Genomic DNA, 23,254 nt, shown 5'->3' with positions numbered 1-23,254 from the left:
GTAGCTGGGGGCGGTTTTGCCCGGGTTTGCGGAGATGCTATTCCTAGGCTTTGTTTGCCTGTCATACACTCACGTGCAAAATGGCCAGGTTGTTTACAAGTAAAGCAAGTACGTGAGCCAGAATTTTTAAAGGCCTTGGTAAAGGCGGCACCTAGGGCGAGACCAATGGTATGGGCTGCACCCACCACTGCACAGAGTCTAATAAAATCAGAAAGTTCCCCTTTATCTTTATGTGATCAAAAAACATCCTGACATGCCGGGTTGGCGTTTTCAAAGGCAAGATGTTTTACAAAGGTGCTTTCGCTTTTGCTTGGTCCAAGCAAGCATTCTGCGGCTAGGTTAAGCCAGGCAAAAAAAGTGGCTATAAGGCTCAGGTCCTTGTCGAATTTTTGCCAGGGAAGTGGTAGCTTTTTTGAGGGAGGCATCTCCAAGCATGTAAGCCAGCCATCTGAATCTGTGCCAAAAGTCCAGCAGGGAAACGCGCCTGTTTAGTGTTAGTGTCAAAAGGCGCATTGATCATTAGCTTAATAGGATTTAGAAAAGGGCTTAGTAAAAATTTTTTGAGCAGTTTCCCGACAGTGCTCTTTGAAATCTGCATTGCATAATAGGAAGTCTCAGGCACTGAGAATAGCTCGGGCTAAAATTTTCCCATCATTGGGAATAAGCTATTGTGCGCTGTGGCTTTCTAATAAAGCCAACGTGTTGGGCCCAGTAGGGTCATAGTGAGCACAAGCATTTTTAAGTTTTTCAAGAAAACACAGACTTAATATTTTGTAGACACTCTGGGTTCCTTCCTGCCTAGCAGTGAACTCCTCATCCTCTGAGTCCTGATCTTCCTCTTTCCCTTCCCCCACTTGTCCCCCTTGATCAATTTTATCCCGCGTCCTCCTCTTGATCCTTGTCTAAGTCTTTGTCCTCAGTTTGGGCAGGCTTATCTATCTGACTGGTGGTGACTGGGAAGGTGAGAACATGCTGATGGAGTGGCTTAGCCTTTGTATTAGACCACCTTAGGCCAGCTTGCATTTACTCCTTGCCTAAGACTAATGAGCAGAGCTCACATTCAAGGGATCTTAATTCTTTTAGAAGTTGGATCTTTTCCCATGTATGTTGGAAGGACGCTCGCAAGGGAGCCAGGTTAGGCAAGGGAAGTGGGGAAAAATATCTGTGGGGGGCAGTTGGCCCCTGAAGGGCCAGACCACAAAAGTCAGGAGGGATATAGGAGGGAGGTGGATGTGTAAGTCCTATAGGCTGTGGCAGGGTCCTGAGAGGTGGCGGGTCTTCTGAATGGTAGCAAGCTTCTTCCTTCTCCAGGGTAGCCTCCACCCCAGGGGTCAATGTGTCTCAGGGATTTCAAACTGGATAAAGGCAGTTGGTAACCATTGGAGCCTTATTTATTAGGGTGGGATTTTGAGGGTGACCAGAAAGGTTCCCAGGGTCCTGGGGAGACTGAGATGGGCCTATATCTATACTAACTGATGGGCATGTGGTGGGGGGACGAGAGGTCGTTGCATAGCATCTTCCCCAATCCTGACAAATTTTAAGGTACCATTGTCAAATTGTGAACTTTTAAAAATTTCATTAATTAAGTTCCAGTAAGAAAAGGTGGAAACAGGCACATTTTTCTGGGCCAAAGGATTCATAATAATCTTTTAAACAGTCTTCTAGTCTAAGCCATTTTTTTTATCATCAATGGTCCCTTCAAGGGGAAACCATGGACACAATTCTCCTATGTATGAAAAGAATAATTTTAAGTCTTTTTCTTGACACGTGCCCCCCATGTCTTGAAGGACTCCTTTAGGGCTGACAAAAACAAATCATGTGATATCCTGGCTGAGATTCCCAGGGCTCTGTGGAAAGGCACGCTGGGCCAAGTTCTCAGTTTCCAAGGGCGACTCTCATGCATGGCCTTCTCAAATGCCAACACAATTCATGCCAAAAATTTTGTGAGATCAGTTCCAGAACTCAATCTCTAAGGGAAATCACACCAAAGTTCGAGCCCAGGTGGACCCAGTCATCTCTTCCAACCACCACACAAATGACCACAAGAGAAACTAAAACATTCCCACATGACCATTTTCTGCTGCCATATAGACACTCATAATAACCTCTGGCTGGAGGTTTCCATGAGGGGCGAAGCACAAGACAGTGTTCAAAATAAGCTCCCTTATGACTCATTTGCCTAAGTCAGGGTGGCCTGGAAACCCTCCCTGAGAACCAAGAGTGATCAAATAGGCCTGCCTTTAAAACTGCTCTGCTTCTCCATTTTGAGGCTTACTGACTGTTGGGAATAGATTCTATGTGTGAATTGGAGTCATGAGAAAATCCAAGCACTTATGCCCTAGCATCTGCAGGGCTTTGAAGAACTCATTTGACCCAAAGAATATCTATTGTCACTTGGTAGAGTTCAGGACCTTACAGAGGAAGGCAAGAGACTTCATCCACATTGACTCTTCTTTTGGCAATTTTGATTTTGGATTCACACATGGAATCTTTCTGTAGATCCATCAATTGCTGAGCATCTAAGCCACAGACTCACACAGGGCCAAGGGTCTGATTTAGACACATCCCTTTCCAAGAAATTAAGAAAAGAGCCACAGGTGATGCCCATTAATTTCCATTTGAAAACTGTTTTCTTCAGGCTTCACGAAGGGGTGGCCTGAGTCAACGACCTTCCTGACATTCATGGCAACAGAACAATAGGTAAGCAAAAGGCACAAAGCAGGGTTTCTCCACTGAGACTTTCCTGGTCACACTGATATCTGAGTTTTCTGAGATGCTCCCATTCCCCTCAGCTATCCAGTACATGGACATGTGACAGAGCTTGGAGGTGGTACATATCTTGAACAAAAAACCATGAGCCAATTCTGGAGAGTGGACAGAATTCAGGAAGAAAACAGGAGCTTAGGGAGTTAGTAGGTGTTGCCCATTCATAAGGCAAGTCGCAGTCCATTCTTCAATTGGGCAGGATGAATGTTGGGAAGCTTTCTTCTAGACAGGATACATATATTGATGCATTCTATTTTTTAATATCTACTACCATGGACACAGTAGCATACTAGACATAGAAACACTCGCCTTGTCAAACGACTTACAAGAAACAGTCCACTTTAAACCAAAAAAAAGCCTTTCCTACCTATTCTCAGAACATGAGACAAAACCACAAACTCACACCCACACACACAAAGGCTCCTCTTTCCCTAAAGCAGGTCTGTGAGTATCCGGAGTGTCCACTGACTGGTAAGTAATATTATGTTCCCCCGAAATGGCTTGTCATGTTTCAGATCTTATATTCTTGGCCACCCTGTGAAGTTATCAGGAGCCAGCGATAAACCCCTACCTGTTTTCTCAGGAAAGGCCCCTCTTCAGAGCTGTCCTGGCATTTTGCAATCCTCACAGCAGTAGGTACCTAGAAGGACTGACTCTGTCCTTGGAAGAACCAAACAAGTGAGCCCATTGGAACTGGGGCTGGGACTGGCTCTGGGTGCCTGGCTTCCTGGATCCCAAGTTTAGAGAGTTCCATCAAGTAGGAAGTGAGGTAGGTCACGTCCTTCAGGAACTGAATGAGGTCACTGCCTTGGCAATCACTTTGTCCTAACAGTTGCTTCCAAGGGTCCCATGAGATGGAGGCTGCCCCTAATTTCTGTGACATTTTCACAAGTTAGAATGGTATATCAACCATAGGAACCCGAACAGAGCTCTCCAAACTGGCGTGGTTTGGTCCATCTTCTCTTCATTAAGAAGACAGAGGCTGGTTCAGACACATCCCTTCATCCTCTATAAGATGTTTGTCATGAAAGATGACTTTTGCTCTCTCAGGTCTTTCATAACTGCCTACATCTTCTCAAGGGATCATTCTGCATGGACCTTTGAGGTTCTCAGCAGGTGGAAGATTCCCTACATTCCTGTATTGTAACACCAACTCTGTCCCTGCTCTTCTGTAAAGTTAGATTGAGGGAAAGTGTATGGTTAGGGTTAATAACATGTTAATTTTGGGGTAGGAAACATTTTGCGGAATGAATAATGGTATTGGGAACCTGCGATATTTACAAGAATATACAGTTGAAATATAAGTATGAAAACAAAAATCTAGGTAAAATTTGAAGTCCAGAAGGGCATTGGGCCCTTGATTGGGATACTTAGCTTTGAAATATATTCTGCACATATGTCTCAGATAAATCTATATAGAATGGCATAGGACCTTGTAACTTGGATGATTGAATGTCAAAGAGAACATCCAGTCAAAAAGGGATAGTCGTTTGGATTAAGAACGCAGTCTGTAGTTTACAGAAGAAGAATGAGTACAGGATTTGGACCAAAAGCTCTTTAGCAATAGGGTCTCGATTAGAGAGTGAATGTCAATGTCAGCACATGTGAAGGGGCAGTCACAATTATGAACTGGGGTATATATATAGAAAAGCAGATATCAATAGAGACATTAGGAAATGACACAAAGTATAAAGTGAGTGATAGGATTAGACATTTTCAACACAGTTGAGGTTGAATATATGATCTTAGGAAGAAACAAATATGTAATCACATATAGGATTGACATTTGAGAGCATTAGGCAACCTGGACATGGATATTTTTAGTAATCCATGTTTACTTTCCATTTAGGCTTCGGTACAATCATAACTTTGCATTTTGTGTTCAGAATATTACTGTGATAAAATATATATATAGATCAGGTGACATGAGTATTTCTTCCAACATTTCTGGGAGCAATATTTTGAAGACTTATTAATTATTATTGGGTGTACAATGGGGTGTACCCTGTGTCTATGAATATACAGATAATGCATTAAGAGACCATACTTGTAATACATTATATAACTGGTTCCACTTAAAATAATGGATTGAATTGATATCTGAAAATATATAAGAAATCATATTTTGATATACTGTCATTCATTTCAACCAGTTATACATCTAATGGAATTATTATGGTTATCGTTTATCATGAAGGGTGCATGAGTTTTGCTTCAAAAGTGATTATGAAAATCAAAAATAATGTGTTTTGAAAGAAGTCTCATAAAAAGACCTGTCAAGAAACCTCGAGAAATACATGTGTTCTGAAGCAGGATTTGATTGAAAGTTAAACAAATGCCTGTAAATTTGTGAACTTGTGGATACAATATATATCCTATGATGTGGATAAACTGAAGAAATAGTAATGTACCAATGTTGAATACAAATGAACGTCAAAATACACATCATGTCCCATAGGAATCTAATTGCATTGATATTAAACTGGGTGAGTTACTGTAGAAATATTAGGATTTGAATGCACCATTCACTGAAGTTAGTTTTCAGTATTAGGAAACAAATATGTATTTCAGGTGGATGAATATTTCTGAGAATAATCTTGTGAAAAGTTGATTAGAAATCCACATAAATGAACATGAATGAATTTAGGGAGTGTATAATAAGACTCATATATTTCATATTTTGAAAAATCTGGAGAATATATATATATATATATATATATATATATATATATATATATATATATATACACACACACACACAGACATTAAAACTAGCAATATATATACCAATCGAAATTCATCAAGAAATATATATAATCCACAGATCCAAAAATATTCATTTTACTGTACATGGATTTATGTATAACGTTGTTCTACTAGGAAGCTCACCCATAGTTTGAATTTTCAGTTCCAACAGTGTTTAAGATGAGTGATCTCTTCTTACAATTTGTATCTGCCAAGTCAGCAACCTCACAAGAATGTACGTGTGATACAAGTTAGGATTCTATATGTGCATATAAAAACACATGTGCTGAATAGGCTTCAGAGAAAGGGAGACAGAAATTCACATATTTGTTAACTTTAAAACACATGGAGAGAGATCCAAAATGGCGGTGGGTGTGGAGAAATCAAGTCTCTGACCTCTTCAGCTGCGCGGGAATAGGGAGTCATAAACTTTCTAAATGCTGTTTGCTCAAGATCACTAGATAATGCTGAGGAGACGTGAATCTGGGGTGAATAGTCTGGGCCCCTCAGAACACACACCGAGCCTGGATCGGCTACATTCAACCTCCGGTTTCCCTGGTTCTCGTGACTCAGCACTAAGATCCCGCTGAAATAACTGGTCGGCCCTTCTGAGCTTACAGAGGTAAATGCCAACCAAGCCTTCAAAGGCAGTGGCCACAGGATTGAAACGGGGCTTGGGAGAGACAGTCAGGACCCACCCATTGCATTGGTCACCTGGCAAAGGGAAAGAACGGTCACCATTTGCATGGGATACCACCATAGCATAGAACTGACGTCACGGGCGCAGGAGATAACTTCATTAAAACCAGCGCGACAGGTGAATAATCCCCTAGCCATCTCTCTCCACACAGCAGGAAAACCTTAAGGGCCCCTCTCAGCTCTCCGGTTAGGGCCCCTCTCAGCTCTCCCATGAGCGCGATAGCCAGACAGAGGGAATCAGATGTGGTGCAGGACTCACGGCGCAGAAACCCAGGCTACGGCTCCCTCCAGTGCTGACAACTGAGGTCTCTTGCTCCAGCTACTGGGGCTGACTCCTGGAGGGCAAGCAACTTTGCTGGGGGTTCTCAGCCCCAAGTTCTACAAACTTAGGGTCTGAGGGAGGCAAACAGGGAGAGTATGCCAAGGCGTTCATGGAAACAGGGCTCCCAGGAGCAGCAGAACTGGCGTGTAGCCAGTATTGTGGTGAGCGTCACATTCTCTTTAGTGACTTCCTCCTTTTTTTTCTTATATCTTTCCTCCCAAGCATCAAATAAATTTATAAGAGTAAAAAGTAACTCAGCAGTCAAACAGAACAAGAAGTAAAATGAGCAGCATAATAAAGCAAGGAAGAAAAGCAGTACAATCAAAGAAAGACAGCCTAAATATTCAGGAGGACCTAGAGTCATCAGAAAAATGGTCATATAAAGAACTCAAGGAATACCTTAGACAGATGAAAAGGAACTTTAAAGAGGATACGAGACAGCAAATCCAAACAGTGAAAGAACACATTGAATATGAATTTCATAAACAGATAAAATAAGAAGTTAAGCATCTTTATTCAGAGATAAAGATAATAAAAAAATCAAACAATAATTCTAGAAATGAAGGAAACGATAAACCAAATTAAAAACTCAATTGAGAGTATCACTAACAGAGTGGAGCAAGTAGAAGCCAGAATGTCAGATAATGAAGACAAAATATATCATCTTAAAAAGAGTCTAGCCAACACAGAAAGGCTGGTAAAAAATCACGAGAAAAACATCCAAGAGATATGCAATAACATAAAAAAAAAAAAAAAAAAAACTTATGAGTCATAGGGATAGAGGAGTGTACAGAGATTTAAACCAAGGGAATGAGTAACCTGATGAATGAAATAATTACAGAAAACTTTCCAGAAATAAAAAAGGAAACGGATATAAAAATTGTAGATGCATAGAGGACACCGAACAAACAAAATCCCAGTAGACCAACGTCAAGACACATTGTTATGAAGATATCTAATATACAGAACAAAGAGAAAATATTAAAAGCTACAAAAGAAAGAAGGGAGATTACATTCAAGGGTGAGCCAATAAGGTTAACAACAGATATTTTATCACAGATGATGAAAACGAGAAGATCCTGGAACAATGTATTTCAAACACTGAAAGACAATGGAGGCCAACTAAGAATTCTGTATCCAGAAAAATTAAGCTTCAGGTACGACAATGAAATAAAAATCTTTCATGATAAACAAAAGCAAAAAGAATTTGCAACCAGAAAACCAGCATTGCAAACCATCTTGAGCAAAACACTACATGAAGAAGAAAAGAAAAAGAACCACCAAAACCATCAGTGGAAAGTACCTCGGTAATGACAGAGGGCAGGGGGAAAGCTAATCATGCAGAAACAAACTAAATAAAAAATAAATAAATAATCAAACATGGCTGGCAGTACAAACCATACATCAATGGAAACTCTAAACGTTAATGGCTTAAACTCTCAAATAAAGCAACATAGGCTGGTAAATTGGATTAAAAAAACAAATCCAACAATATGTTGTCTCCAGGAGACACATCTGAATTGAAAAGACATACACAGGCTGAAGGTGAAAGGTTGGGAAAAAATATACCATGCACACATTCCTTTTAAGCAAGCAGGGGTGGCCATCCTAATATCGAATAAAATCGACTTCAAGACTAAGTTAATCAAAAGGGATAAGGAAGGACATTATATACTGTTGAAAGGAACCATTCACTAACAACACATAACAATTATCAATATTTATGCACCAAATAATGGTGCTGCGATGTTCATAAAACAAATTCTCCTCAAGTTCAAGAATCAAATAGACCACAACATAATAATTATGGGTGATTTCAACACACCTCTCTCACCATTGGAAAGATCCTCCAAACAAAAGTTGAATAAAGAAACTATAGAACTCAATATCACAATCAACAACTTAGACTTAACTGACATATATAGAATATATCAAACTTCATCAAGTGGATATACTTTTTTCTCAGCAGCACATGCATCCTTCTCAAAAATAGAACATATATTATGCCATAAGGGAAACCCTCAGTAAATATACAGGGGTAGAGATAATACCATGCATTTTATCTGACCATAATGGAATGAAACTGGAAACCAATGATAAAAGAAGGAAGGAAAAATCCTACATCACATGGAAAATGAACAATATGTTACTGGATGATCAATGGGTTACAGAAGACATAAAGGAGGAAATAAAAAATTCTTAGAGATAAAGGAAATACAGACACAACATATGGGAATCTATGGGACACAATGAAAGCAGTTTTAAGAGGAAAATTCATTGCCTGGAGGTCATTCCTCAAAAAAAGGAAAACCCAACAAATAAATGAGCTCACATTTCATCTCAAAGCCCTAGAAAAGGAAGAGCAAAACAACAGAAAATGTAGTAGAATGCAAGAAATAATTAAAATCAGAGCAGAAATCAATTAAAGTGAAATAAAAGAAACTATTGAAAAAAATAACAAAACTAAAAGTTGGTTCTTCGAAAAAATAAATAAGATCGACAGATCCTTAGCCTAGGTAACGAATAAAAGAAGAGAAAGAACTCAAATTACTAACATACGAATGAAAAAGGCAATATCACAACAGATTCTACAGAAATACAGAGGACAATTAGAAATTATTTGGAAAACCTATATTCCAATAAAATAGAAAATATTGAAGACATCGATAAATTTCTTAAGTCATATGATTTGCCCAGACTGAGTCAGGAGGATACACACAATTTAAACATACCAATGGATGAAATAGAAGAAGCAATCAAAAGACTACCAACCAGGGAAAGCCCAGGACCGGATGGGTATACAGCGGAGTTTTACAATGCCTTTAAAGAAGAATTAATACCAATACTTTTCAAGTTATTTCAGGAAATTGAAAAACAGGGAGCACTGCCAAATTCATTCTATGAGGCCAACATCACCCTGATTCTGAAACCAGACAACGACACCTCAAATAAAGAAAACTACAGACCAATATCTCTGATGAACATAGATGCAAAAATCCTCAATAAAATTCTGCCAAATCGAATACAAAGGCACATCAAAACAATTGTGCACTGTGATCAGGTAGGATTCATCCCTCGGACTATTCCCTGAAGACCTTAAAAGAGCATATTTCAGGGAAAGTGCCACATCAATGTTCATAGCAGTAGAATTCACAATTGCTAGACTGAGGAACCAACCCAGATGCCCTACAATAGATGAATGGATAAAAAAAAAATGTGGCATTTATAAACCATTGAGTATTACGCAGAACTGAAAAATGAGAAAGTCATGGAATTTGCAGGGAAATGGATGGCACTAGTGCAGATTATGCTTAGTGAAGCTAGCCAATCTCTAAAAATACAAATACCAATTGCCTTATTTGATATATGGAGAGTAAGTAAGAACAGAGCAGGGAGGAAGAGCAGAAAAAAAAGATTAACATTAAACAGAGCCATGAGTTGGGGGGGAAGGGAGAGAAAAGGGAAATTGCATCGTAATGGAGGGAGACCCTCATTGTTACACAAAATTACATATAAGAGGTTTTGAGGGGAATGAGAAAATAAACAAAGAGAGAAATGAATTACAGTAGATTGGGTAGAGAGAAAAGATGGGAGAGGAGGGGTGGGGGGATAGTAGAGAATAAGAAAGGTAGCAGAATACAAAAGTTACTAATAGGGCATTATGTAAAATGTGGATGTGTAACCAATGTGATTCTGCAATCCGTATTTGGGGTAAATATGGGAGTTCATAACCCACTTGAATCTAATGTATGAAATATGATATGTCAAGAGCTTTGTAATGTTTTGAACAACCAACTAAAAAATAAAATAAAATAAAATGAAATAAAATAATTGAAAAAAAAAACACATGGAGAACTATTTCATCACAAATTGACTAGATTTATAACTCCTGCCTTATATAATGCAAAATGCAAGTCCAACTATATACAATACCTCCTCTGAAATGCTTGTAATTCTATTCTGTTTGGGTTGTTTTTCTCAATCATATGAGGATTAGTAGTCAGAGTCTAGTAGGGTATTGGTTAGTGTCAGGGATTCAGTATTTCAAATGAAAAATTGGAAAATAAACCCAATATATATGCAAATATGTGCTACATTAAAATTTTCCCACTCTCATCCAGAACAATGCCTTGACATTACCCTCGCCCCAAATAATACATCATTAGAGGAGAAGAGTTAGAAAATATGGGAATAAATATCTGAAATGGAATATGCTCAAAAATTCACAACCTTGGAGGCGGTAGAGTAGTTTCCAAAAATAAGTGACATGGTAAACACTCCACAAACATGGAGCTTTGCTGGCCTGAAGACTTCTTGAGAAACTGCCTCTGAGTTTGGGCACTTGAAATATATGTATTTGTCTGGAGCTTTAGCTTCCTTTGTAATGAGACCATCAAAGCTGGGTCTGCATCTATGTGACCTGGAGGACATGGTTTAATATTTTCCAATGAACATGAGGCAGCAGTGCTGAATTCAGTCTTTCTAGGTAAACTGTGGCCACTAGGGGCTAAGTCTCTCCGCGTGTGGACTGTGAAGCCATTTGGTCATCCTCCACATTTTATGGTGTTTCTTGCTGGTGCACTGGTAGTTTGGTATTTGCTTCACAAAATAGAAGGAGTTCAACTGAAACACAGTGCTGGGGGGAGTTCTGTCACATGTAATGTGTCAGGGTCTGCAGGAGAATGCACCAACCAAGGTTCTATCCCTCATAGCTTGCCCCTTGACCATAGCAACCTAATTCTGAACATTGCTCTGAAACCTCTGTATATAACAAGATGCCATTACATATAAGGGTCTACTGGCTGCACCATGTCAGCCACAAGATATTTGGAAGCCAATGGCAGATCCATATAGCCCCACCACAGATGCTCCATCACACACCTGCCCACCATGGCTATAGGCCCACTATTCAGCAGGCTCCAACTTACTGGCATCTCTGTTCTACACCATTTTCTTTAAACCCAGTCAATCAAGGCACTGTCTGGTATACTCGTAATCAGCAACAGGATATTCAAAGGTTCTCCAGTGCCACATGTTCATGAAAATTTAAAAAAAATGTCATGGTATTTAATGAGCCATTTTTCAAGGATGATGTTGGAGGCAATGTGAGTTTCAATGCATTCAAGAAAACTTAAATGGCGAGGATGCTCATTTCAATAAAATCTCTGGAGAACTCTCAGAGGCAAGTCTTCCAAAGCGTAGCCAAAAGGTCACATGAAGCAAGGCACATTGAGGTCTACAATGTGAGGACCATGTGTGTTTTGACTCTCAACTATGGCTGCCAAGTCGTTCAGAATAAAATCATGTGATATCCTGGCTGAGATTCCCAGTGCTGTGTGGAAAACAACCCTAGTCCTAGATCTCAGTTTCCAAGGGCCAATCTCATGCGTGGCCTCCTAAAATCCCAACACAATTCATGGCAATACTACTTTGAGGTCAGGTCCAGAACTCAGTCTCTATGGGGAATCACACCTGAGTTCAAGCCAAGCTGGACGTAGTCATCTCTTCCAATTGCCACACAAATGACCACAATTAAAACCAAAACACTCCCACGTGACCCTCATCTTTTTCCATTTAAACACTCATCATAACTTCTGGCTGGAGGTTTCCATGAGGGGCTCAGCAGAAGACAGTGTCCAAAATAATCTCCCTTGTCCCTCATTTGCCTAAATTCAGGGTGGCCGGGACACCCTTCCGGTGAACCAGGAGTGATCAAATAGGCCTGCCATTAATACTGCTCCGCTTCTCCAATTTGAGTCCTACTGACTGTGGGTTTTTGATTCTTTATGTGAATTGGAGTCATGAGAAAACACAAACACCTATGGGCTACCCTCTGCAGAACTTTGAGGAACTCATTTGACCCAAAGGATCCCTATTCTCACTTGATGGAGGTCAGGAACCTTACAGAGGAAGGCGAGAGATTTCATTCACATGGACTGCTCTTCTGGCCATTTTCATTTTGGATGTACTCATGGAATCTTTCTTTAGGTACATCAGGTGCTGAGACTCTAAGCCTCAGCCTCACACAGGGCCAAGAGTATGAATAAGACACATCCTTTTCAAAGTAATTAAACAAAGAGCCACAGAGGATGCCCATTTATTTCCATTTGAAAACTGTTTTTTTCAGGCTTCACAAAGGGGTGGCCTGAGGCAAAGACCTTCCTGACATTCAGGGCAACAGAACAATAGGTAATCAGAAGGCCCAAAGCAGAGTTTCTCCACTGAGACTTTCCTGGTCCCAGTGATTTCTGAGTTTTCTGAGATGCTCGCCATTCCCTTCAGCTATCCAGTACATGGCTATGTCATAGAATTTGGAGGTGGTACATAACTTGGACACAAAACCATGAGCCTATTCTGGAGAGTAGCCAGAATTCAGGAAGAAAACAGGAACTTAGTAAGATAGCAGGTGTAGCCCATCGATAAGGCAAGCAGAGGTGCATTCATAAATTGGGCAGGATGAATGCTGGGAAGCTTTCTACTAGACAGGACACATCCATTGATGCATTCTCTTTTCTAATGTCTACAACCCAGGACACAGTGGGATTCACAGATATAGAAAAACTTGCCTTGTCAAAGGACTTACTAGAAAAGGTTCACTAAATAATAATAATAATAAAAAAACCCCGGCTTTCCTACCTATTCTCAGAACAAGGGAAAACCACAAACCTACACCCACACCCACAAAGGCACCTTCTTACCCCAAGTAATTCTGAGACTATCTGGAGTGTCCTCTGACTGGTGGGCCATAGTATGTTCTCTCAAAATGACATGTCCTCTCTCAGATCTGTTCTCCTTAGCCAACTCTGTGAAGTTGTCAGGAGCCAGCTGTGAGCAACTACCTTTTTTTCCAGGAAAGGCCTTTCTTCAGAACTCTCTTGGCATTTTGCCATCCTCACATCAGTAGGTACCAAGAAACACTGATTCTGTCCTTGGTAAATCCAAACAAGTGAGAACACTGGGACTGGGACTGGGACTGGCTCTGGGTGCCTGCCTTTCTGGATCCAAAGCTCAGAGAATTCCATCAACAAGGAAGTGAGGTGAGGTCACTTCCTTCAGGAACTGAATGAGATCACTACCTTGGCAACCTCTTTGTCCTAACAGTTGCTTCCAAGGGTCCCAAGAGATGCATGCTGCACCTACTACCTGTGACAGTTTTACAAGTTAGAATTGTATATCAACCATAGGCACCAGGGAACAAATCTTCACACAGGCCTCATTTGTTCCATCTTCTCTACATTAAGAGGAGAGAGGCTGATTCAGACTCAACCCTTCATCCTGTCCAGGTTTTTTGCCATGGAAGATAAATTTAGCTCTCTCAGGTTCTTCATAGATGCCTGCATCATCTCCAGGTTCATTTCTGCATGGAACTTTGAGGTTCTCAGCAGGTGAAAGATCCCCTACATTCCTGTATTGTAAGACCAACTCTGTGCCTGCTCTTCTGTAAAGTTAGATTGAGGGAAGAGGGTATGGTTCGGATTAATAACATGTTTGATTTGTGTTAGGAATTACTCTGCTGGATGAGTATTGGGAACCTGCGATATTTATAAGAATATAGAGGTCAAATATTGTAAGGGTCGGGTGCGCATAGGACAAAGAGACCACCAAGAGACTGTCTCATGCAACAACAAAGGGTTTATTGTAGGCCCAGCATGATGGGGCTCAGAGCTCACTTGAATAGAGCAAAGAGCTCCGAGAACAGCTTAAGCAGAGCTTATATACTTTCCTTGGAGAAGGCAGGGTTTAGAAGTTTATTGATGGGTCAGGGCGAGTGGGTGGTTTGCTTTCAACCGGATGACTGAGTACATTCTGGAGTTTGACAGTTGGAGACAGCACATTCTGGGAACAAGATTAGCAAACCATTCTCATGATTTCAACAGTGTTATGTTAAGCATACAGAAAAACAGAAAGTGACAAGTACCTATTTTATCAACCTTACATTCCCCAATTCTTCTTCTGGTTACTTTTAATCATAAAAGTGATCATTGAGGGGTGTTACATTTTATGTCTGCTTGTGGGGTATATTGTTGTCTGATTACCATAAGTTTAACTTGTCAAATTTAAGCTTGGAGAAAGGAAACTACATAGTTGAGCCAACAGGGTCCTACATTTCGCAATAATATGAAGATTATTAATGGACCGGCCAGGGCTGATGAAAGCATAGTTAACCAGAGGGACTGTGTGAACCAAGACTTAAACCACCCTTTTTGGGCCTCTCTCTCTCTTTGACGCTCTTCAAGGCGTTTTCTTAATATCCTCATAGATTCTTTTACCACTCAAGTGTGGTCGGCATAAAAACAACATTCTTCCCTCAAGGCAGCACAAAGTCCCCCTTCCCTCATGAAGAGGAGGTTTTAACCCTCCCCTGTTCTGTAAAACAACTTCAGAAAGAGAGGTTAAAGATTCCTGTAAAGCTGTGATGGAGGTTTCATTATCTTTAAGTTTTTGTCTATTACTGCTTCTAATTGGGTCATTTGTTGTTTCACATGGACTAGGGCAGTGGTTCCTGTGCCCACTCCTGCAGCAACTCCTATTCCTAATAGGATGGCTAAAGTGAGAGATACAGGTTCCCAGTGGAACTGGGTTGTATGCCCTCCTATTTAATCTTCAAATGAAACTGCATCTTCATAGAGCACTCTGGGAAACATCTGTACCATTTCATAATTAATCACATCTATTGACCATTTCATGAAAACATAAACAATGTTTAAGTATATAGAATCTTTCTGTTGTAGGGACGGACGAGGCAAGGCACCTAAGATAGCACCAAAGACAGGGAAAAGTCTTATTTGGTTGCAAACGGATGTAGAGGGCATTGCTTCTGTTGTAATCAATTAATCCCCTGAACCCCAAGTTTAGATAGTTTCAGAATCTGTACCCAACATGTAAGGGAAGGGGCTCAGAAGTTCACAGTCTGCAGAAGTTCACAAAAAGCAGTTTTTGTTTCTGATATTTTTTCCTCGGTTCTGGGCAAGTTAACTTTTCAGGACACCTGAAAGGGGGAGAGATTTTTTTTTTCTCTTTTTTTTCCTCCCTGCCAGTTGTTACCATGGAGCCTAGTTGGCAACTTCTTTATCTTAAAATTGTAGCCATCTCTGTGAAGCCCCTACTCAAGGCCAGAGGCCTTGTTCACATATTTTGTGAAAAACTAGCAAGGGTGTGACTAGCTCAGGAGTGCTGACTTTTTTAGCCAGTTGCCAAGTAGACCAGGGCAACACGAAAAGAGGAAGTTTATCTACAATGAACTCTTTTATAGGGACTCTTGGTGAAAATCCTAAAGTCGGCCATGGTGAAGACTTCTGGAGAAGGCCATTTAAGACTTTTCTGTGGGCATGGTACAGAGGGGAAAGACGTGGAAGGCAAGGCTGAGAGCAGCTCCGTGGATCTGAGAATGAGGAAGGAGAGATGTAAAAGAATATTGGGAAAGGGGTTTGGGATTTTCCTAGCAAAAAAAAACCGTGAGCAGTAGAACAGGTAGAGCAGAGGGGATGGCGGGAGTGAGTATCCCAAAAAGCCTGTGAGGGACTTTGAATTCTTAGTCACCTGTTTTAAGTGATGACAAAGCAACTTTAAAGGCCATTTTAATTACATCATGGATAGGGGTCTGAGGGCTCTTCTCAGCTGGTTTGAGCTTTGGGTTAGCTGGTAAGAGGACCTGGTGGGACCCATTGTGGGCACTCACAGGGGAAGAGAGGAGTGTGTGGGTGGAGGGGTACCTCAGTGCCTGCTATCTGAGCAAGGGGGTCCTTCGGTTTTGGTTGTCTAATTGGTAATATGGCCAATGCTGTGTATTGAATTTGATGAGGAGTTTGGGTTCTACCAGACACTCCCTGTATGCTAACATCCCCATGACTAACAGAAGAAGTCGGGTTTTCCCCCACACAGCCGTGACTGTTTGTGGCTTTGATAGTCTGCCGGGCAAACATAGTTATCTAGGCTAGCCAACCTGCATCTGTCTCGCCTGTCCCTACATCCATAATGTTTGTTTCCATTATCTATGATACAGAAGGGATTTAATGGAATTTTAGTGGGATCCGCTTTATCAGGGATATCCCAATAGGAAAAACCTATAGCCAGCTGACAAATGTCTGGTTGTTGAGATTGCCAACAGGTCCCTAAGGGGGCTGTATGCAAGATAGATTATTCAATGAGGATTTGTGATCAGCCATCGCTGCTGAATGGGCTGATGAGGGTTAGGACTACTGGTAGTCAAGAGGAGAGTCTGTAGCCTTATCCACATGTCGAATACGCAAGTTGAAAGGGTTACCAGTCATTTCCAGTTTCCAGCAAGAGTCTGGACAGGGCGCAGGCTTGAGACTTGAGGCATGGATCCAGGAAGTGATTCAGTCTACTTTTACTGCTGTAGGTGTTATAAGTAGCACCTGGTATGTTCCTTTCCAGGGGGGTTCCAGGGATGACACCTGACGTTGTCTTATGTAGATGAAGTCTCTTACTCGATATAGATATGGAGTCCCCTCGTCCCCAGGTTGGTAGGCCATGGCCAGCTGTTTTAATCGGTATTGCTGAGTTCTTTCAAGAGCTTTAAGTCTGTAAAGCAAGAGGGTGTGGAAGGGATCATTAGGTGTTAGAGTTGGGGTTATGTCCCTTACTGGAGGAGGGACACCATGGAGAATTTCACAGGTGGAGAGGTTACACAATGAAACAGAGGGTGTATTTCTTGCATGAAACAGTGCATAAGGCAGGAGCATAGTCCAATCTTTTATGCCGGTCTCTAAGCTTAATTTCGTTAAGGTCTCTTTAATGGTTCTATTGATTTTTTCTACCTGTCCTGAGCTCTGGGGTCTATAAGCATAATGTAACTACCAAATAATCACCAGGGTACTGGTTAACCCATGACTTACCTGTGCCATGAACGCTAGTCCATTATCAGACCCTATTACCTTAGGCAGGCCATATCTTGGAAAAATATCTTTCAGGATCATCTTGACCACAATTTGCGCCATAATTTTTTGTTGTTGTTTTTGGGAAGGCTTCAATCCATCCTGAAAATGTATCTACAAAGACTAGGAGATATTTAAGACCATACCTTGCTGGCTTAACTTCAGTAAAGTCCACTTCCGAGAATTATCTTGGTCTGGTTCCTTGAAGGTGCTTTCCTACAGGAAGCTTGGAAGGGTAACCATTAACCAATTGATGGACCCGACAGACTATTGATACCCATTCAGTTATTTCTTTTCACTGTGAGTTGGTTAGTGGAAAACTCTGTTCTTGATCCTTCAGGAATGCCTGAAGTTTTTTTGAACCAAGTTGAGTGAGTTGATGTACATTTTCTACTAACATTGTTAGAGCTGTGACTATAGAAGTTTTTACTGAAGGATTCAGCAATTCCACTTGGGGGCCTTCAGGGTTAAAATTATTTTGACCCAGAGCTTGGTGAGCATATCTCTACCCATCAATGGAGCCAGGCCTTCTGGGATTACTAGGAAGTATTGATGGATTTTTCTTTTCCTCAGGTGCATGGTCCTCTTAGTTGTCCAAGTCCAATATTTACTGCCATTAGCCCCTTGAACTAGGGACCTTTGATTTGTTAGAGAACCCAATGAGGCCTGAATGGCTGAGTATATTGCCCCTGTATCTAATTCAAAGTTTACTGGGGTCCCCTCCACTTCAAAAGATATTTACTTTCACTGTGAGTTGGTTAGTGGAGTTGGTTAGACTTCATCCACAATGAGTGCTTTTTTGGCCATTTTGGTTTTGGATGCACACAAGGGATCTTTCTCTAGATCCATCAGGTGCTGAGAATCTAAGCCACTGCCTCACACAGCGCCAAAATGCTGATTCAGACACATCCCTTTCCAAAGCAATTAATATAAGAGCCACAGGTGATGTCCACTCATTTTCATTTGAAAACTGTTTTCTTCAGGCTTCATAAAGGGATGGCCTCAGTCAAAGACCTTCCTGACATTCAGAGCAATAGAACAATAGGAAAGCAAATGGCCCAAAGCAAGGTTTCTCCACTGAGACTTTCCTGGTCACACTGATATCTGAGTTTACTGAGATGCTCCCATTCCCTTCAGCTGTCCAGTACATGGCCATTTCACAGAGCTTGGAGGTGGTACATATCTTGGACACAAAACCATGAGCCTATTCTGGAGAGTGACCAGAATTCAGGAAGAAAACAGGAACTTAGGAAGATAGTAGGTGTTGCCCATCCATTAGTCAAGACACAGTCCATTCATCAATTGGGCAAAATGAATCCTGGGAAGCTTTCTCCTAGACAGGAAACATCCATTGATGCACTCTCTTTTATAATGACTACAACCACGAACACAGTGGGATACACAGACATGAAAACACTGGCCTTGTCAAACGACTAACCAAAAACAGTTCACACCAAACAAAATAAATTGCATTTCCTACCTATTCTCAAAACATGCGACAAAACCACAAACCCAAACCCACACCCACAAAGGCACCTTCTTCCCCCAAGTAGGTCTGTGACTCTCCGGAGTGTCCTCTGACTGGTGGGCCATACTATGTTCACTGGAAATGGCCTGTCCTATCTCACATGTGGTCTCCTTGGCCAACACTGTGAAGTTTTCAGAAGCGAGCGGTGAGCCACTACTTGCTTCCTCAGGAAAGTCCCCTCTTCAGAGCTTTCCTGGCATTTGGCCATCCTCACATCAGTAGGTACCAAGAAAGACTGAGTCTGTCCTTGGAAAATCCAAACAAGTGAGAACACTGGGACTGGGACTGGGACTGGCTCTGGGTGCCTGCCTTACTGGATCCCAAGTTCAGAGAGTTCCAAAACCAAGGAAGTGAGGTGAGGTCACTTCTTTCAGTAACTGAATGAAGTCACTGCCTTGGAAACCACTTTGTCCTAACAGTTGCTTCCTATGATCCTCTGAGATGGAGGCTGCCCCTACTTTCTGTGACACTTTCACAAGTTAGAATGGTATATAAACCATAGGCACCTGAAAAAAGCTCTCCACACAGGCCTGGTTTGGTCCATCTTCTCTACATTAAGAAGAGAGAGGCTGATTCAGACACAAACATTTATCCTTACCAGGTTGTTTGCCATGAAAAATGAATTTGGCTTTCTCAAGTCCTTCATAGCTGGATACATCTTCTCCAGGGATTATTTCTGCATTAACCGTTGAGGTTCTCAGCAGGTGGAAGATCCGCTACATTCCCAGATTGTAAGACCAACAATGTCCCTGCTCTTCTGCAAAGTTATATTTAGGGAACAGTGTATAGTTAGTGTTAATAATAGGTTCGATTTGGATTAGGAATCATTCTGCTGGATGAATTATGGTATTGGGAACCTGTGATATTTACAAGAATATATAGGTGAAATATAAGTATGAAAACAGAAATCTAGGTAAGATTTGAATCCCAGAAGGGAATTGGGCCCTTGATTGGGATAGTTAGTTTTGAATTATGTTCTGCACACATACATCAGATAAATCGATATAAAATGTCATAGGACCTTGTACCTTGGATGATTGAATGCCGAAGAGAACATCCAGTCAAAAAGGGACAGTAGTTAGGATTAGGAAGATAGTCGGTAGGTATGGAAAAAAGAGTGAGTGTAGAATTTGGACCAAATTTTTATTGCAATAGGGTTTCGGATAGAGAGTGAATGTCAATGTCAGCACATGTGAAGAATGAGTCACAATGATGAACTGGGGAAAATATGTAGGAAAGCAGATATCAATAGAGACATTACAAAATGACACAAAGTATAAAGTGAGTGATAGGATTAGACATTTTCAACAGGGTTGAATTTGAATATATAATCTTAGGAAGAAATAAATATGAATTCACCAATAGGATTGACATTTGAGATCATTAGGCAAATTGGACATGGATATTTTTAGTAACCCATGCTCACATTCCATTTTGGCTTTGGTACAACCATAAGTGCGAACTTTGCATTTTGTTTCCAGATAATTACTGTGATAAAATGTATATGTATATCAGGTGACATGAGTATTTCTTCCACTATTTCTGGGAGCAATATTTTGAAGACGTATATAATAGTATTGGGGATACAAATAGGTGTACCCTGTGTCTATGAATATAGAGATATTGCATGAATAGACTATACTTTGAATAAATAATATAACTGTTTCCATTTTAAATGATAGATTGAATTGATATCTGAAAATATATAAGAAATCTTTTATTGATATACAATCATTCATTCCAACCAGTTATACATCTAATTGTAACAATGAGGTGATGGTTTATCATGAAGGGTTTGTGAGTTTTGCTTCAAAAGTGATTATGAAAAACGAAAATAATGCGTTTGGAAACAAGTCTCATGAAAAGACCAGTCAAGAAACATGGAGGAATACATGTGTTCTGAATCAGGAAGTGATTGAACGTGAAAGAAATGCCTATGAATTTGATAATTTGTGGATGAAATATATATCCTATGATGTGCATTAACTGAAGAAATAATAATGTACCAGTGTGGAATAAAAATGAATGTCTAAATACACATCATGTCCCATAGGAATCTACTTGCATTGATGTGAAACTGGGTCAGTAACTGTAGAAATATTTGGATTTGTATGCACCATTTACTGAAGATAGTTTTCAGTACTAGGAAACAAATATGTATTTCCGGTGGTAGAGTATTTCTGAGAGTAATCCTGTGAAAAGTTGATTATAAATCCACATCTATGAATATGAATGCATTTAGGGAGTGTATAATAAGACACATATATTTCATATTTTGAAAAATCTGGAGAGTGTATATACATACACACACCCACCCACACACACACACACACACAGACACATAGACATTTAAAAGTAGCAATAAATATGAAAATCGAAATTCATCATGAAATATGTATTATCCACAGATCAAAAAATATTCATTTTACTGAATATGGATTAATGCATAATGTTGTTTAACTAGGAAGGGGACAGTGTATGGTTAGGGTTAATAAAAGTTTTGATTTGGGTTAGGAATCATTCTGCAGGATGAATAATGGTATTGGGAACCTGGGATATTTACAAGAATGTATAAGTGAAATATAAGAATGAAAACAGAAATCTAGGTAAGATTTGAAGCCCAGAAGAGCATTGGGTTTTTGATTGGGATACTTAGCATTGAATAATGTTCTTCAGAGATGTCTCAGATAAATCGATGTACAATGGCAAGGGCCTTGTACCTGGATGATGGAATGTCGATGAGAAATTCTAGTAAAAAAACTTCTAGTAAATAATACCGATAGTCGGTATTATTAGAAAGATATTCGGTAGGTTTTGAAAGAAGAGTGAGTATAGGATTCGGACCAAAAGTTCTTTAGCAATAGGGTTTCAGGTATAGAGTTAATGTAAATGTGAGAACATATGAAGAGTCAGTTACAATAATGAACTGAGGAAAATATGTAGGAAACAGATTTCAATAGAGACATTAGGAAATCAGGCAAATGATAAAGTGATTGATAGGATTAGACATTTTCAGCAGGCTTGAGGTTGAATATATAATCTTAGGAAGAAACAAATATGTAGTCACCAATAGGATTGACATTTGAGAGCATTAGGCATCCTAGACATGGATGTTTTTATTAATGCATGCTCACTTTCCATTTAGGCTTTGGTACGATCATAAGTGTGACCTTGCTTTGTGTGTCCAGAATATTACTGTGATAAAATGTATATGTAGATCAGATGGCATGAGTATTTATTCCACCATTTCTGGGAGCAATATTGTGAAGACGAATAAATTAGTATTGGGGTTACAAATAGGTGTACCTTGTGTCTAGGAATATAGAGATAATGCATGAATTGACCTTACTATGATTGAAGAATATAACTTTTTCCAAATTTAAATAATGGATTGAATTGATATATGAAAATATACAGGAAAGCTTATACTGATAAACAATCATTCATTCAAACCAGTTATACATCTAATTTTAATATTAGGTTTATGGTTTATCATGAAGAGTGTGTGAGTTTTGTTTCAATATTGATTTTGGAAATCGAAAATAATGTGTTTGGAAAGAAGTCTCATGAAAATACCAGTCAAGAAAACTGGAGGGATACATACGTTTTGAGGGAGGAAGCTTTTGAATGTGAAACAAATGCCTATAAATTTGTGAACTTGTGGATGAAATATATATTGTATGATGTGCATAAACAGAAGAAAATATAATGTACAAGTGTTGTAAAAAATTAACGTCAAAATACACATCATGTCCCATAGGAATCCACATGCATTGATGTTAAACTAGGTCAGTTACTGTAGAAATATTAGGATTTGTATGCAACATTAACTGAAGTTAGTTTTCAGTACTAGGAAAAGAGTATGTATTTCAGGTGGATGAATATTTCTGAAAATAATCTTGTGAAATGTTGATTATAAATCCACATACATGAACATGAATGAATTCAGGGAGTGAATATAAGACACATATATTTTATATTTTGAAAAATCTGGAGAGTATATATATATATATATATATATATATATATATATATATATATATATTCATATACACACAAAAACACAGACAGACATTAAAAAGTAGCAATATATATGCCAATCGAAATTCATCATTAAATATATATCATCAACAGTTGCAAACATATTTATTTTAGTAAACAAGATTTATGTATAATGATTTTCAACTGGGAAGCTCACCCATAGTTTGAATTTTCAGTTCCAACATCGTTTTGGAGGAGTGATCTCTTCTCACAATTTGTATCTTCCAAGTCAGCCATCTCAAAAGTATGTATGTG

Source organism: Callospermophilus lateralis, chromosome 9, assembly GCF_048772815.1.
Source record: "Callospermophilus lateralis isolate mCalLat2 chromosome 9, mCalLat2.hap1, whole genome shotgun sequence".
Classification (NCBI taxonomy): Eukaryota; Metazoa; Chordata; class Mammalia; order Rodentia; family Sciuridae; genus Callospermophilus; species Callospermophilus lateralis.
This window is presented reverse-complemented; position numbering follows the sequence as displayed.